This window comes from Schistocerca nitens, chromosome 8, assembly GCF_023898315.1.
Source record: "Schistocerca nitens isolate TAMUIC-IGC-003100 chromosome 8, iqSchNite1.1, whole genome shotgun sequence".
Taxonomy (NCBI): domain Eukaryota; kingdom Metazoa; phylum Arthropoda; class Insecta; order Orthoptera; family Acrididae; genus Schistocerca; species Schistocerca nitens.
Genome location: NC_064621.1, coordinates 275,706,266 through 275,720,632, shown reverse-complemented (window position 1 = coordinate 275,720,632; position 14,367 = coordinate 275,706,266). Strand labels below are relative to the sequence as shown.

At 43.1% G+C, this 14,367-nt stretch overlaps 1 protein-coding gene across 1 annotated transcript in view; it reads right to left on the bottom strand.

The window, feature by feature from the left end:
• LOC126199109 (furin-like protease 2) overlaps positions 1-14,367 on the bottom strand; it is a 456,386-nt gene that overhangs the window by 151,772 nt on the left and 290,247 nt on the right. The gene's annotated exons all lie outside the window — the stretch shown is intronic.

Sequence of the window (14,367 nt, the reverse complement as noted above, 5' to 3'; positions counted from 1 at the left end):
ACGGTATTCCATCCCACAAACTAACATCCAGCACATGCGCAATACAATGCATGCACGGTTGCATTCAGCATTCTGGCGGTTACACCAGTTACTAATGTGCCACTGTTTGACATTTGCAATGGCTTTTCTCGTGCTTACATCAACATATGATCTTGCAATGTTGATCACTTAAATATGTTACCCAGGAAAATGAATTCCGAAATATCATTGGTATACATTAATTATTTCTTGATGCTGGGACCTTTTTTTAGTCAGAGTATCATTGTTGTTTTTAAATTTTAGAGAACTTCCTGCGGCATTTGACAGAGGTTAAGCAAAATCTGGTTTCTGGGGACCGCATCAAAGTGAAGGTATGGCATTCACCGAAGAAGTCAACTGCTCAACCGGGCGAAGACGTAAAGGAATGACAGCTGGGCACGCTCGAGTTGAGACAGAGCGGCGGAATGCTGGGTCGTATCAGTATGGCGGCTGCGAGAGAGAGGGGCCCGGCGGGCGGCAGGCTAATTATTTATCAGCAGGTAGGCGAGGCTGCCGGCGGCGGCGGCTGCATAGTCAGTTTGCCAACCGGTGTTTGCCCCTGGGAAGGCAAACAGCCGGCCCGAACGGCAGCCAATTACACTGACGTCCAGGGAGCGCGGTGCGGGGCCAAGATATAGCAGAGCAGCAGCCTCAGAGGTTACCCACTACCTGCGGCCGTGACGCTGCCGACGGCACACACTACGCCCCGTCCTCGTCGCAAACCCGTCAACCGAGTCTATCCCAAGTCAAACACACCGCTGATAGGGAGGAACACGTTAAGTTTCTATAATCTGAGAGTCTGCAGACTGTCGTAACATACCTCGTCCACGCAATTCTGAAGGCAGCAATGGCAGGTAAGTGCTAGTCGAACTGTCGCACTGCGAGTGTAAAAGGCCGGGATTCCAAGCTGCTAACAAGAATAAGATGAGAAAGAAACCTGTGGACCCGCTAAAAAACGACCCAGTTGGCTTTAGGAACGTTGCGCTTACTAACGGAAGCAGAACTTAAGAAATATTCATACGATTTGAATCCGTCCGAACAGACTTTGAAGGCCCAACGGTATCGTCTGACCGTCGGTCATCCTCAGCTCAGAGGCGTGAACGGATGCGGATATGGAGCGGCATGTGGTCAGGACACCGCACTCCAGGCCTTAGTTCACGAGAGTGGAGCCGCCGTACTTCTCGATCAAGTAGCTCCTCATTTTGCCTCGCAAGGGCTGAGCGCACCTCGCTTGCCAACAGCGCCAGGCCGACCCGGAGGTCACCCATCTAGCTGCTAGCAAAGTCCCAGCGCGCTTAACTTCGGTGATCTGACGGGAGCTGGTGTTAACTGCTGCGGCAAGGCCGTTGGCGTTGGCCTATTAAAAGCCTTCGTAAATGCGGTCTGCGATGGAGCTCCATGTTCAACAATGTACAATGAACGGTGCGCTCCGAAACACTTGTGCGTACACCACCACTGTGCTCTTTCCACAGAGATGCCACAGATCACCATGTATCCTGCTTTACAGAGCGGACAACCTCCTAACCCCACGTTCTGTCAACGGTCGTGGACGTTAAACAATTTAGCGCTTAGCGGTAGTTTTACTGTCCTACCTCTTTCTATAGATGCTCACGATAGTACCACGTGAACATTCGACCAGCTTCGCCGTTTTCGAGATACCCGTTCGCAGGTTCTGCGTAACATGAATCTACCCTTTGTCAAAGTCGCTTATCTCAGTAGATTTACCCATTTTGAACTCTTGTTTTCGCTATGGTGAGCCCCTGTCCGTGTCTGCTCCGTTTTTGTTATCTCGGCAAGTGCCCGCAACGCCACAAGTCGGATTCCAACGTCGCGGTGGGCAGCTGTCGTAATGTTTTGGCTTAACAGTGAATGTCCGTTTGTAACGTCAGAACTTGAGTAAAATATCCAGTGTAAAAAACCTGTGTAAATTGTATATTGCCGTGCGGTTAAAGGCGCTGCAGTCTGGAACCGCAAGACCGCTACGGTCGCAGGTTCGAATCCTGCCTCGGGCATGGATGTTTGTGATGTCCTTAGGTTAGTTAGGTTTAACTAGTTCTAAGTTCTAGGGGACTAATAACCTCAGCAGTTGAGTCCCATAGTGCTCAGAGCCATTTGAACCAATTGTATATTATAGAAGATATAAATAAATGCTATTGTTTTCAGAGGTACTGATGACGGCAATAAGGCCGAAACAAGTTTACATACAAAAATAAAATATCAATCAGCATACTGTCTACTAATTCTCTGCAGAATGTCGAAGTGTGACAAAGTATTTGTTCACCCACCCCTTCCCCTGGCTTTGAAGCACACTGGTCGCTTTGGAGCGTTGCAGATGGTACCAAGCCGTCAGGTGACCCTCCACTGGTGACTTAGGCCGTGGCACTCAAGCAGTGCGTACACGCAAGTCGGTTCTATTGCATCGGCACAGTAAGACGGGTCAACATGGAAACGGGTGACAAAAAGAAGTTACCGTGTTTGAACGTGCCCGGGACTGAATCTTGAATGAAGTTCCCCGCTTTGTTGGTGTACCAATGTGGACTGTTCAGCTTGTGTAATGGGAACGGTGCACCATTTGCAGTCACGTAACATGGCGTAATAACTGCGGTGTAAATACACGCTAGCCGACAGAAACGTGAGACGAGTGTCACGCCTTTTCAGTGACAACCGGCAAGGGCTGCTGCTGGCAGTTGAACGCAGGTCGATCTCAACCACTTTCCTAGCGACATTATGGTATTTGAATCGTGTAAATCGTCTTAAATGGTTAATTTTATCATTTTATGCTTTTAACCTACTTTTCTCCTCTTGAATTTCAGTATTTCAAAGAAACAGAAATGATTTTCAAATAATCTGAAAGCCTGCTAAAACGATCCATTTGAATCACGTAATGCTTGTGACGCCACTGGGTACGTTGTGATGCTGCTGCCGCTATGACTGTCGTAAGGCTCGTTCACTATGATACGTGGTTTTGGAAATTTTCGTAAATTTGGTTACAATTGATTTGTAGTACCACTTTGTACAAACACATCTGTAGTACCGGCAAAATGTCACCACGTCGACGCACAAATTCCGTAACCTAATTGAGAATGTCTTGTTGTCTGCAGTTAATATTAATTTACCTCCAAGATATGCTTCCTCACTGTTCCAAGGAAGGACACAGTCATTCAGCGAAATTAAATTCGCAGTGAAAATTGGCAGAATTGACTGTCCTTATATCCGATGTTACATGCACTCTTCCGGTAATTCAGTTGCTAAGGCGGTGGACTGTAATGATTCTTAAATAGTTATTCATAGGTCGCTGGTTCAAATCTGGTCCGAAGGCATATTTTAACTTATTTGTAGACGATTCAACAGTTCTATCATATGAAAACCAAATCACATATACAAAACTTCACAACACCGCTCAGAAACATAGTACCCTCGAGTTCTCCTTGCCGTATGGGACACGGACCCAATTGCGAAACGTTTATATAATTCCTTAGTTGAGCGGGTTTAATGATGTTGCAGGGAAAAGGAAGTCTGTCCGTCCATCCTTGCACATGTCGGCGCTCCAAATGGATTGAGCATAAACGCATCAACTTTCGGAAGGTTTGCTCCATCAGCTTTCACAAAATTCCTTTCTACTGTTACTTAAGTTGTAAATGTGTTTCCCATCATCTCTAAATATCTGAACTTTTTGCAGAAAAATACGGAAAAAAGTAGTAACTTCGGCTGACACTGCTTTAACACACGTATAGCTTCGTCTTACACCTAGTCCGTGACGACACCAGGGCTTCAGCCGATAACAGAGCGTTTTCGATTTCGAAATTTAATGATTTTTAAGCTTTAATTACATAAAAACAGCGTATTTCGTGAGAATATTGACCGAAAACACTATTTTAATGCTATGATCACTCAGTAACGACAATTCGAACCATATGTTTAACATTCGGAAATAGCCTATTGCGGATGTAACTGCACGTAATGGACCTCTGCAGTTGGGTACCTCGCAATAGGCATTCTGGAGCTATTTGGAAAAGCCAGTAAAACATAGGAATTAACATACATCAATACGGTAGTTCTACAGGATCTTATCACCAATGATTGGCTGCTGATGCTGGATATATCCCACCTGAAGAAACTTGCGGTATCTCTTCCTCGCCGAACTGAGCCCATTATTAAGGCTAAATACGGTTTCATACGGTGCTAGCGCACCGTCTCCAGGGGGAGGGACGAAATTTGTGTGTGTGATGAGACTGAATACCGATCCTCGTTTCAATGACTACTACATAAACATGAGCCACCGGTTCCCTGAAAATGAACTGCACACGTCGAAGTAAGAGCTCGCATACAAAACAATGTAAGAGCACATATACGAACAACATTGTCTCTATCACTTTATTTACGGTTTCGTTGTTTTAGACGAATAGTGCCTTGGTAGATCTTTTAACAAAATACTTATCATTCTTGCCTCTAATTTCCTTTCCAGCGCAACAGAAACCAAGTGATCTGCGTATAGGAAAGAGGATGGACTGCGCTGGAGGGGGGAGGGGGGATGGGATGGTTGCGAGAGCACTGCACAGTGAGAAGTACCAGTTAACACTCGAAACGAGTAACCCTTAGATTCTTGGTCACAAGACAATTCAAGGAAGACGACTTCACTAATGCATTTTCTACGTAAATTGCGTAGTACAGTACTAGAAAAATTTTAAGTGATACACAATGGTTCCAAGGAGAGTGTTTAAATAGTGAAGTTTACAACACTCATACAGCATTGTACAAAAATTATTTCTATGGAATACACACTGTAGCAGGTATCGAAATTAATTAATTTTACTTGTTTTTACGGTTCGTAGTTGTAAGGGTCATGCGAAATTCAAAACGAATGGAGGAATTACTTTATTGGCTTTCATTATTTGTAAATGAGCTTACCAGCCGCTGCCGATAAACGTGTGACGTATTAAATATGGAATAGATGACTCAGACATTCTTCAGGATGCGGAACTGCTTTCCGATTCTTGGCTGATGAGTGAGAATGTGAAAACAGATCAATCATATTTCAGCCTTTAATGATGCACTTCCTACAAATTGAAGTCTTCGCAGTCGAGCACCAAATGTCTATGGTCGTGAAGTCTCAAGCGAAATTTTGACTTTACATTTTAGCTTTTTCGTTTTATGTTAGCCATTAAGTGGGTCTGAAGTTATATCCTCAGGCAAATCAATCCACGCGGGCGAAAATTTATTGTTAATGATGTCAGTACCGCTGTCGTTTGAGACTGATGTTGCGATCACAACACAAAATATTTAAACGCGACTAAACAGGGTTGTTCTTTTGAAGTTTTTAGAATGATATCAATGCTACTACTATCTCCAAAGCAGGCACCGAGCACTTTTTTTCCGAAGCTGTAACATTCGAATATAATTATACGGCAAGACTGCTACGTTTTTCATCTGAACAACTATACAATACGTAGTAGATTGAACTGTGTCACCACTTATTTTCTGTATTGTTATGTTTTTCACTGATGCGTTTATTTCCAATCCGTGATGGACACACAGCGTATTAATCTGGCAATGACTGCGTGGTGCATAAAGAAATCAAGCGGTACAGAAACCATTGACTGTAAAGCAAGAAAGTTAATTTACTGCCAGAACGGAGCATCAAATTTACCTCTAGTAATTAATGGCCTTTCTGTTAGAAGATTATTTACGACCCAATTAACGGGTTGAATGAGGAAAAATGTGCACCTGTTTTACGTTACCTCTTACAGTGGCATTGAAAGCCAGCAGCAAGAATCCTCGAAGACAAAATGAAAGTAATGACACCTAGTTCTCTGCGATTACATCACACGTGTATTGACGTTGCTTTCATAATGAGATGATCATCTCACTTCACTTAAGGGAGCAGGTGTCTCGTAATGAACAGGTGGTTTGGCTGCTGCGGATATGTAAAGGAGGCGATGAATTCTCGCAAATTACAAGAGTGTGGCGAACGTAAGTATCTTCAGTATATCTCAGCAACTGCATAGTGATTTTCAGACCGAAAGTCGGAAATACTAATCCTCGTCTTTAACAATATCAGGGACCTGGGAAGAATATGACAATTTTTCTTGAATTAAATTAACGTTATCAACGAAATTCACTTACGTCTCGTCGAACAAATTCAGTGCCCGTTTTCCAGTGCATGTTCAGATACAGCTGATTTTTCGCAATAGCATATGCATAAACGCCTTTCATTTTCTATTCGGCGCTGTTAAATAGTACGGACAATCTGAGCGATGAATAACTGCTCGCACTCAAACGGTATTATGCATATTCCAGGTGTTCGGAGCCCTACATCGTTTTTCACACGCTTCGTTAGTTGCCGGATGTTTGCTGGGGGGCCTGAAAAATGCCGATTTTATATCTCTTCAGGACCCGGATTATCTTCCCTGTTATTGCACCACAAAACGGTAAAAACGCCATCTTCTTCGTGTCTTTTTCGGAGGCCTTCTGCTTTCATGGCTTGGATGAAACTGCTGGCGGAATTTGTTGTTGTAACCGCTTTCCTCGAAAACTTTACGTAAGAGGTTCACTTCTCTCGGCAGGTTTTTGGCGTCTGGGACAGTTTCAGTTCGACATACAAAGGTCCTTGCAACAGACCGTTTCCGTGCTGGGTGGTGATAGCTGATGGCGTGCAGATACCGATCGCTGTGAGTAGGCTTGCGATTAATGCTGTGACTGTCCAGGAACGGCAAGGAGCCACTCTTCTCTACCTCCATCGCGAAGTTCCTATCGTCGTGGATGTAGTTGAAGTGTTACTGGAACTCTGCCATGTGGCCACACGAGATGATGTCCTCGAAATGCTTCATAAGGAGGATGGCTACAATTGGAGCAAACGGGCTCCCCATCGCGACGCCGTCCGTCCGGTTAAAATATTCTACATCATGTAAAAAATACGAATGATGTCACGGTATGTTCAGTTAATCAACCATGGCGTCGTTAAAAAGCGGGGACACAACATCTAGAGTGTCTGCGATGGGCACACGTCAATAGGTAAACTACGTCTCATTTCTTAATCTAATTCCCTCGGACTGATCTAATTCGACCTCATTCCTTTACCACTGTTTTATGTTTGTGGTATTCATCTTATAAGCTAAAAACTATGCATTCCACTCACTGCTTTTGCAAGTCTTTTTTTGTCTCTGATACGTTTACGATGTCGCGGCCAACGTCAAAATTTTTCTCTTCTCCCTACATTAAAACTCACTTTCTGAATTTCCTCGATTTCTTTCACTGCTTGCTCAGTGTACAGACCGAAAGACTTCTCATTTATTGCTTCCCTTTTATTTTCTTTATACCTAGAAGTGCTATCCTGTGTCTGTACAAGTTGTTGATAACCTTGTGCTGCCTGCTACTTTCAGAATTTCGTAGAGTGTAAGCCAGTCAGCTTGGTCAAAAACTCTCTTTAAACCTACAAATGCTATAAACCTAGGTTTGTCTCCCGTTAACCTCCTCCTAAGAGATGTCGTAGCTTGGTATCTCATTTTATGTTCCGATCATACCCAAGGTCTCCTTCTGCCTGCTCTCTCCATTCTTCTGTAAATAATGAGTGATTAACGAGTGAAAAAGAATGCAGGGCAGTGACTGCTCTAAGCCCTGGGAGACAGTGACCTTCCTAAGTTGAGCACTGACGTTCGACCTTCATACACAACCGAAGAAGCGCCGCAGCTCGGCTCGTGATAAAACACACTGCTGCGCCGCCGCGACTAGCGTATCTCTGCGGAACTGTGCCGAAGCTTGGCTGTGTCGCCCGTTAAGCCCCCGCTGATAGGGTATGGATCCGGGAAATATATCGCCTCTTCTTCCTATGCTTATCTCGGAACCGAACAGCGTCTGCCGTGTTTTTGGCACACACTGTAGGATTTGTTTTATGCTTCGGCGGCTTAGCGACACATACCCATCTCTCTCTGATCCCCTTTCTAGTAAATTACCTGTCTCCCACCATCTCGTTAAATGACACACTACGCTTTGCACTGCGCTCTTTCACGCTATTTAATGCTGACATAAAAAAGAAAAATACGTTCCCATAGCGCACACTGAGTGGAAAATTTGGCTACAACGGAAAAGAAATAGTCCATTTAACGTGGCTGTTTACCGTTACAAGCAAATGAACCGACAACGAAAAGAATTTCCTACAGTCAGTCAGTTCGGTCGACGACAACGGAGCTCAAGCCGGGTTGGGGAAATATGTTGAAGAAACGCGACCGTTAACTTTCCGAATGAGTCATCCTCACATTTGCCTTGAACGATTTAGGGAAAGCACGGTACCGTTATTTCTGAATGGATGCGATATGAATCTCCAGGTTCCACTCTACGTTTCCTCGTTGGCGTCTACAGCCATCAGCTTCCTTTACAGATTATATAATCTTCGCCAATGTTGATCGTAGTTTAACACGTGTTACTTGCAATCTATTCACTAGCATTATATTATTCAGTTTATTATATTATTCAGTTTATTATATTATTCAGTTTATTATATTATTCAGTTTATTATACTATTCAGTTTATTATACTATTCAGTTTATTATATTATTCAGTTTATTATATTATTCAGTTTATTAGACTTCAAATTTCTTAGTTTGTGGCGTATTTATACGTATGATTTCATGTTACTGAGATAAACTTGAAATTTCCGGATTGAACGTTCTAGAAGAACACCATCGCGCTTTATTTTCGAAGGACAACATGTATCACACCATTACGAAATACGTGTGCACTTCTTGAACTGGCTTATCACACCTGGTTGCTATCGCTCAAATACCGTCTAAGATTTTTACCAGTGACGGGAGCTATGGTCTAAGACGTGCGTCATTCAATTTCAACGAAATACGTATTCACGAAATGCAAGCCTTCTTTGCGATGTAGACAGCCTCAATTGCAAGTGCAAAGCTGAAAATGGGACAGCAATCTGTGGACGAACCTTCACGGTGTTCAGTCACCATGGAAGGCTTTCCATCAAGTCCTTTTTCTCGGAACGTGGAATTTGTTTGAATTCTTCCTTAAGCACAGTCAATAGTGGTAGTTCGGTTTTTGGGTGTATTGACTGGACACACAACCAACTTCCTAGTTCATCTTAAAAACAAAAAAAAAATTCACTGCGGTTCAGCTCGGCGCTTGAAACAGGCCAGTTCAAAATGTTCAGCACATTCCCTCAGTAGCAGAAAAAATTGACCCTTGCTTTTTGGACAGCATCATTATCATGCTGACACAGAAGAAGTCACATTGTCGCACAATTCCATAACGGTGATTTTCGACAGAGATGCTGCCCCATATGCATTCTTCATCCTCCGATGGATGTCTACCAGCGTTTGTCCTTCGCTAGACAACAGATGAGTATCAGCACGTTGGTCCTGCTTGCACGCATCTGGTAATCCAAGTTTGATCTGTCCTTTTTTAAAATACCTTGTGAACGTGATAGCAGTTACAATGGTCTCTTAATTCGATCAATTCCAGAACACTAGAAAGAGCATCGACACCGCATTAAATTTCACGGTTTCGACAAATAATGCCTTTCCCAATAAATACGATTATGTTTATGAAACAGGGATTTATCCCGTGCATCTGTCATCAAAGAAGCCGCTGATCAGAATGTGTACCAACAACCTTAACCAGGAGACTGGTTGCGGTCTTAGTGGTGTGGGGAAGTGGCCCGTTGATTCTGAAAGGCAACTGAGAAATCAACTGCGTCATCTATCTTCTAACGTAATCATCACCGCTACTAATGTTCTTCAGCCACAGACCTCCACATAATCTCTAATACCATACGGAAGTTCCGTGACTTCCATGACATCTACACGACATAATACAGCCAATTTAAGAACTTAACGTTTTAGCATTTTCACTGCTATTATTTTATCCATTAGATTTACGTGCAAGAAATATCTATTTTAACTGAAGACATACCTAAAATAATGATAACAGTATTATGAGAAAACCATGATTTTCTTTGTTAACGTACAAACAGGCATTTAACACTGAGATATGATACTCATTAAGTTTATACGCATTTCTACTTTACAAAATGTTTTACGTATAGAACAATGGTTCGCGATACAGCCGAACGCAAGGAGTTATGTGGATTTAAGCGTTTCGGTATTTACAAAAGTTGCTGTCTCCAATGCAGAAATAACAGACACAGACCTGTGTAACACTGCCACCAAAGTTTCGAGGGCGCTTGAAAGTCTATACAGTTCGCAAGCCATCATCGAGGACCCAGCACGCTCATCACAGTATAAGACTGAGTTCCACAGATCGCTGCCCCAATAACTGCCCTATTCGCACCATTGTAATCAGCATCACGCATTCATTCATTCCTGTGGTCAGTGCCCTGAGGACAACTACGGAAACAGTTTCATCTCCAGTCGACGAATTATACAATCGATGACCTCGGCACCAGATGTGAATTGAGTCTGACGATCAGCTCAGATTGTACTCGTATTTGACTATCAGTTAAGTCTTGACGGCTGACAGCGATACTTGTTACCAGTACTTCCATGACGCTTCCTTTTACTACTGGTAAAAACTGTGAAGCATCTCTGAGGAAATACCTAAACTTGTGTGCCTGTATACTCTTACTCAGTTTACGCTGAATTTTGTTTTAGTTGTATTTTTATCTTTCATCTCTCATCTTTTTATTCTGATGCACTCTATTAGTTGACTTTTAGGCATTTTTGCCTAATACTTATTTTTTATAAGATGTTATATTTATTCTTGTATTTACAGTTCATTTTGTATTGATCTTGTGAACCACACTTACGTAAGCGAAAGGGCCAGTACGCCCCTGCTTCCCACACTTTTTCGGCTACCTGTTTCGGTTCCCCATCTCACTCGCTCCTACGTCAGTCGCTTTCGCCCCCACGGCTAGCTGACTCCCTGGCCAACTGCACTGTGCACTTTTCACTTCCGTGTCGCGCTGTCGAGGCGGACGCCACGGTTGCTGGTCCTGTGTGTTAGTGCAGTTATTTATTTAGTTACTCATTTACTGAGTTCAGTTTTGTCCCTATCCCTCCCTCTACGTTAGCGTCTCTGTTCCGGTCCCATGCGTTTGTTTGTCATTGATATCAGCCTGCATGGCCGACTGGCCCGACCGCCACATATTGTGTGTGTGTGTGTGTGTGTGTGTGTGTGTGTGTGTGTGTGTGTGTGTGTGTGTGTGTCCATAATTATGCGAGTATCACACTTTTCACGGATTTATCTTTCATTTTGTATGTAACTCCATAGTCCTTAGCTGGTAGCCCCCCCCCCCCCTCCTGCTCGCAGTTGGTGGCTCCTGAAGGTGAAGCTTTAGGCTTCGAAACCGATCGTGCAATAAATATAAAATTAATGGCAACTGAAGCGCTTTTTTTAAATTCTAGTAACATGTTCCTCAGTTGCAGATATTGACCTAATTACATATTTTGTACCTATCCATTGGTGCAAACCGTATCAAAATACGAGGTGTATTCCAAATATAAGATCCGATGACCAATATTTAACTGATGGTAGGCCTGAATGAAGTTTCACGCAAGCAGCGCTGTCTACCGGCGTTTTAGGGAACTACTGCGGTGTCATGATTCAGCAGTCTTCTGCCATTCAGTGAGGGCTGACTGGAATGGCCGGGACAGTGATAGATCTCGCCAGTTGTCTAGTGCGAGGTGTGATTATATTGCTGAAATGCATCGTGAGTTATGCCTAGTGTACGGTTCTGAAATAGTGAATGACATGGAAGTTCGAAAATGGCGTCGAGAATTTCAAAATGGCTGCCCAAATTTTGACGATGAACAGCGCAGTGGCAGGCCCAATATTCAGACCGAGGACATCGTTGATCAAGTGAACTAAAAACTTCGAAGTAATCGGCGTTTGACGGTTAGTGGTCTGGCTAATGAATCCCATAATGTTCCTCGAACCTCAGTTTACAACACTGTCAGTGAACAGCTTGGATGTCAAACTGTGTGCGAGGTGGGTTTTAAAAATTCTCACTGATCAGCACAAAAACTTTAAGAACGCGTAGCGCACGACTGTTTATGGAGCGCTAGACACGATGGATATGACTTTCCTCCCACGCAGTTACGGGGGACGAGACGTGGATATCGCACTCCAGCGCAGAATTGGAATAACGGTCAATACGTTGGGCGCCATTCAAGTTGAACCAAATAATAATGTTTAAGGAATCTCCGGCCTCCAGTCGAAAAATGATGGCTACCTGTTTTCAGGCACGAAAAGGGCATCCTTTTGATTGATTTCATGGGCCGTGTGTGTCAACAATTACAGAAGACGTATACTATGAAACGCTATGCAAACTAAAAGAGACGCCGCGAGAAAGTGTCATCTCGCATAATCCTCCCTCACATCGCTGCAAACACCGAGGAAGAGATACCAAAATTTTCGTGTGGAACTTATTGATCAGCCTAAATACAATCCCGACCATGCACCAAGCGACTATTTCCTCTTCTTGTCTTTGAAAAAGCTGGATGGACAACTATTTCAAAACGACGATGAACTCTAGACTGTCGTTACCATCTGGTTCAATTCCCTGGTGGCAGACTTCTATGCAGAGGTGTTAAAGAAGCTGGAGCAGCGATACAAAAAAGTGTATATATGTACGTGAATGGGGATTATGTGGTGAAATGAAATAGATAAGAACTATTTCAAAAGAGCTTATTTTTTTACGACCAAACTGACCTTGGTTTCAAAAAAATGTGTGTGAAATCTTATGGGACTTAACTGCTAAGGTCATTAGTCCCTAAGCTTACACACTTACTTAACCTAAATTATCCTAAGGACAAACACACACACCCATGCCCGAGGGAGGACTCGAACCTCCGCCGGGACCAGCCGCGCAGTCCGCGACTACAGCGCCCAAGACCGCTCGGCTAATCCCGCGCTGACCTTGGTTTCGAAACTCGCCTCGTACCTACAGTAGTACTTGAGATCACAACATACAGAATGAAAAACGCAGCTGCAGACTTTCATTCATAATAGACTGAGGTAGCGGAAGTCATGAGATGCCTCCTAATATCGTGCCGGACCCATTTTTTTCCCGTCGTAGTTCAGCAACTCGACGTGCCGTCGACTCAACAAGTCACTGGTAATCCCCTGCAGAAATGTTGAGCCATGATGTGTCTATAGACGTCCGTAACTGCTAAAGCGATGGCGCTGAAGGATTTTGTGCACGAACGGATTTCTCGATGATGTCTCATACATGTTCCATGGGATTCAAGTCGAGCGATCTGTGTTGCCAAATTATTCGCTCGAACTGGCAAGAATGTTCTTCAAACAATGGCGAACAGTTGTGTCCCGGTGACATTGAGCATGTTTAGGAACATGAAGTCCATGAATGGCTGCAAATGGTCTCCTAGCAGCCGAACATAACCCCTTCCATTCGATTATCAGTTCAGTGGAATCAGAGGACCCAATAGATTCCATGTAAACACAGCCCGCGTCATTAAGGAGCCACCACCAGCTTGCACAGTACTTGTTGACAACTTGGATTCGTGTCTTCGTGGGGTGTGCGCCACACTCTGTAATATTAGTAATTTTCGCCTCGCAAACATTAATATACGCTCAATAGTACACGCCTGATGGCCTGAAGTTATCGAACAATTGTAAAGTAAAAGATATGAACCATCGCATAGCAGCGACATAATCTATTATTCTTTATCTTTGCCGTTCTTGCGCGGTGCCTGTAAATCGATGTACATGTATCGATTAATGATATATAAAAAAAAAGAATTCTGTTTTAAGACAAATGAGGCATTTGGCGCCTCACCTTTTACTGTTTGTACTCCATGAAAGGCGGACGCGGACTTGCTGCGTTCCGCAACGGTATTTTATATTTTAAGTGAAAATACTGAGTGAATATGCTAATTGTTATTTTTCCAATCAGAAAACATGTAGTTTCTTGTAACTGATTACGAACAGACAGCATCAAGAGGACATTTGTTATGTATAAGGTATTTAACCACAATGGTCATCTATTGTAATTTAATATGAAAAGGTACGTAGAATTAAAACAAAGTGTGTTGAAGGTAAGTATGCTTATTTTAGTAAATTAACCTTTATGATTTCCATCCACTCATTTACTTAATCGATAATTATTTTGTGTTAGATCATCACCAGAAATTACGATCACGCTGATGGGCCGAACGCAGCACGAGGCACAAGGAACATTATCGTTTTCCTATTATTTCTGAACCAACTTTTTTTTAATTGTGTTCCTTAGTTTTGTTCCGGATATGATTACATAGCGAATATAAAAATGCATAGAAATGATGTTTCTCTTATTCAGGTATTTAATGCTCAACGTATGTTATTATAATAGTTTAATCAATCCCTGATTCTGTTGCCAAGTGG